Source organism: Formica exsecta, unplaced genomic scaffold (genome assembly GCF_003651465.1).
Source record: "Formica exsecta isolate Colony F162 unplaced genomic scaffold, ASM365146v1 scaffold272, whole genome shotgun sequence".
In the NCBI taxonomy this organism is placed as follows: Eukaryota; Metazoa; Arthropoda; class Insecta; order Hymenoptera; family Formicidae; genus Formica; species Formica exsecta.
Window position 1 is genome coordinate 527,909 of NW_021849984.1, and position 4,315 is coordinate 532,223.

At 34.9% G+C, this 4,315-nt stretch overlaps 1 protein-coding gene across 3 annotated transcripts in view; it reads right to left on the reverse strand.

Annotated features, from left to right (window-relative positions):
- Positions 1–4,315, reverse strand: part of LOC115237112 (zinc finger homeobox protein 4) — a 457,729-nt gene that overhangs the window by 241,772 nt on the left and 211,642 nt on the right. For all 3 annotated transcript variants that reach the window (XM_029809964.1, XM_029809966.1, XM_029809965.1), the window contains one exon: positions 3,727–3,769. The gene's annotated coding sequence lies outside the window, so the exon portion shown is untranslated. The remainder of the gene's footprint in view (positions 1–3,726; positions 3,770–4,315) is intronic.

The window sequence follows — 4,315 nt, forward strand, 5'->3', positions numbered from 1 at the left end:
GAAGAGCGGCAGCGTCCCTTGGGTTGCAACCAGTTTCGAACAGTTCGACGGAAACCAGTCGAGCGAGAGGAAAAGAGCGGGAAGAGAAAAGAGGAGCGCTCTCTCGTTCGCAGAAGGGACTTACGGACACTTGGCCGCTCAATGGCGCGAATTTAAGAGCGCCAGCCGTTACGCTTCTCATTCGTTAGCATAAATTAATTATTTTTTCAGGGATGTGGCAGTGGAGGAAGAGGACTGTAGCCAGGGGCGGTCTGGCCTCGCTAAAGATCCCAAGCCCCGGACGTTCGTTGCTTGATGGCTTGTTGCTTGGGCGCGCGGAAATCGAGACGCCGCATTGCGGACCTCACGGTTGATTGTCCTCCGTCAGAATGTTAAGGCCCATTAAATAAAATGCGTATCTGTAGTCGTACTAACCGCTGGCTATAAGAATTCTTGAATGGATTTACACTCCATCTTCGTTTAGTGCAAATTTGATGAAAGACAATTTCTTTTAATTTTCAATTTTCAATCTTATATATTTTGATAATTAAGAATTAAGTTGAAATATTATTAAATTGAGATCTGTTGATAATCGAGAAATAAAACTTATGCATAAAATCTTTAATACTTAACAAGAATAACACAAAAGTTACTGTGCGAAATACATCTCAATATTCAAATAATTATTCAAATATATATATAATTGTTAGTACAGTTCGTAATATTTATTCCAAAAAAAATTTAATTTATATATATAATGGGATTAAGAATAAATATTACTTTAATTATAATATCAATACGTTATATATATATCATGTATATAGATATAAGCTGATAAGAACTTTGACGATTTGAAAAAGAGGTTTTACATCTTACATCTGAAATCTGCCGGTGACACGAACCTCGATAAAATTAACGGTTTACTTTCGTGATTCAATGACCAGTTGAAATACTGCATTAGCGCGACCATACGACATATCGCTTTCGAAATCGTAGTGGATAGGTTTTGAGGTCGCGTCCAGTTCGTGCGCGCGCAATAAGCGAAGTGGGCTTAGATTGGGCTAATTAATTAATGCGCACGTCCTGTCCCATCCCGCCTAATTATCCCGCTTGTCAGCTCTACTACCGTCGTTCGCTACGCCGTTAACGCGCGTCTCTTCGTTTCTCGTGTTCTGGCGTGTAACCGCCGGCCGCGTCTCTCTCGCTCGTAATTATAATCGGGCTAATTGTGACGTCAGACAGGAAGCTACACCTAGAAAAATCCTGTCTGACGTACGTACGCGGCTCGCGTGAAGCCCGCAGCGGCATACATCCTATGATCGTTCTCCGGGATCGTGATCTGATGCTGATGCAGATGCACGCCCACGAAGATAAGTTCGGATGATCTAAGTTTTGTTTGTACTTATTGGAAATTTGTGCGGCACGAGTGTGCCAGTTACGCTTTCACGAATACACAGTCCTTATTTTGAAGGGAACATCATTTAATTGGCTCGATTTTTTATGTGAGCACTTGAACATTTATAATAATCGTGTTAATTATCATTTTGGTAATTTAAAGTTTTCTTTTATATTCATATAATTTATATTCGTATTTAAATATTATTATGAATGTTTCCAATTTTTATGAAAATATCTTTTTTGTATTAATATATTTTAATTTATATAATTTCAAAATTATGTAATTCTTTGCTCTATTGTAAGAAATAATATTGATTTTTTTATCATAAAATGATAATGTTTTCTAAAGTTTTATACAAATATTAGGAAAAAATTATATAGAGAAGCCCATTGCGTTCTCGAAACGTCCGCTATAACGTATATTTATATCCGTAACAATAATGTATACGACATTATCTCGCTCGTTACACTTGCCGATCGAAAAAATTATTCAACGTCGAGGATAGAGCGTTCGCATTTTCCGCCATGTAGTTTACCAGCGCAGATAATTAGCGTTACTGCAGGCTCTCGGATGCGCCTCTTTGCAAATAGCTTCGAATCTCGCGGTTCATTAATTTCGAAGAATCCACGTGCGCGCAGCCGTTCTCTCGCGACTCGACGGAAGCGTTATGGGTCGCAGTAAAAGAACCGTCTCTCTAGCCTCCGGCCTCCGGTAGGCTCAAATTTGAATTGGCGATCGCATCGATGATCGCTTGGCACGATGGGAAAAAAGCAGCGATGCGTATCTAGTCTCGCTCACCGGTGATAGTTATGTACGTAACAGTAGCTATACAGGGTGTCAAAGATCAACTATCTTACTTATTGCAAAATTCGCGAAGAAATTTGTCGAAAAATTAAGAACAAATTTGATATAAATAGTGCATACATATTATTACGTTTTTTATATTTTTAAATATATTTAATATTATTGCGTATTTTTTATTTTTTTTTTTTTTATTAATGATTACAGTAGTAAAATGTACTTTCTAGCAAGTATATACTGTGTATTTATTCACTATCCATTTGATAGCGTAAATGTAAATTAAGTATTAGTATCTACTGCGATTGCAAATTTCTATTAAATTACTAGTCGAGAATTCCATATACGATATGTTTAACGATTATTATAGTAAATTAAAGCGGGATACGATAGTAGCGTGATACGGAGTGGCAATATGTTATTTTAATTTAAAATTACGCTCGTGATAATGCCACGCCCACGTTCACCACTTGCCAACTGGTCTCGATGCGTATGGTGCACATACGTGCATACGTGTATACGTATACATGGGAATGCATATCGAGTACGCCGCGGCGCGTCTTCGATTCTGCGAGAAGGTGCCTGGAATTTGAATGAATAAGCATGGAGATCGTGGCGCAAGTCGAGGGAGGAATAGTAGAAAAAAGACGAGCGTGGTGAAGAGCGAAGATGAATTATGGAGGAATGCGGCGAAAGATGTTCCGCTTCTCGATTTGCTCACGCGTTTTCCCACAGTTACAGATAAGCGACTTCCGTAACAATTGAATAATTTCAGAATAAGAAAAATAAATTAAAAAAACGATTATGCTTGCAACTTTAATGCTTTGTTGAATCTTATAATATTTGTTGCTACATGAAGTAAGAAATTATTTTATGACAACGAAAATAAAATTCCAAACATTTCAAAGAAAAATTCAAGCTCTTGAATTCTAATTCAGACTATTTCGCTGACAATAAACAATAACTTTATATTTACACATTTCCTTAAAATTTTGAGCATACTTGCAGCAAAAATTCAAACTAATAAATTCACTAATATACTAAGTAAGACATGCAAAAATGATTACATACATATGTAAAATACGAGGGTCATTTCATAAGTAATGCACAATGTGCAATGTGGAAAAATTCTCCACTACAGCTGTCCAAAATTTCGTTGAGATTGCGTCATCCAACCCGCGGCGTTACCACATGTGCATTACTTATAAAATGACCTTCGTAATATGTAAATAATTCGAACTAAAGTTTGAGTTTTTGCGGTCCTTCACTATTGGTAATTTATATTTTCTCTTTCTAATGAAAAATTTAAAAATTCTGAGAGTATTAAACACAGCCTTTTGTATCTTTTAGACACAAATTGACCGAAGACGACAGCTAGGAATATATACATATGTATGATATATGTTCGCAACACGAGCAAGAATTCTGGACTATGACGATTATAATTCTTTCAAAGTTCTGACTCTTAGTAAACTATTCCTTTTCTATCATGAGAGATCATAGAAGTGCGTGTATTACTCAACATTATAATTCAAATCACTGTTACTTACCGGCACGATGCGCAATAGTAGGGTTGTAGCACACAATGTCGATCTGCAAAATATAATAAAAATATCTAAATTAAAATAATATCTAAAATATTTAATATTCCGAAAAATAATTATTAAACGCAATTAAATTTTTTATTTATATAAACAGATATTCAAGAAAGTGAAAATTTCTTCCAGAAAAAAATTTTGTGGAAAATTTTATGTGTATAAAATATAAATACAAAAATCTTATTCTTATATATAAATAATCCAAATTATTATAAATCTCTTAAGCAATATCGAGTAAATGTTAAAACACACATGGTTTATATATTTCATGATATCTGTCGCTCGAAAAGAGATTGTCATTTTTCCACTCCATTTTTTTGATAAAAAACAGAACAAGAGTGACAATTTTTTTTTTTTTTTGTACATAAAATATAAGTTTTAAAAACAGAGAGAAGAGAGACTTATTATTAGATATTATTCATTACTTTATAAATATACTTGCATTGTCGACTATGAAAACTTTGACAGAAAATTATCATATATATAATAGTACATACTAGTGACACAATATCTGTTTTTTTACAACCCCCCCCCCCCCCCC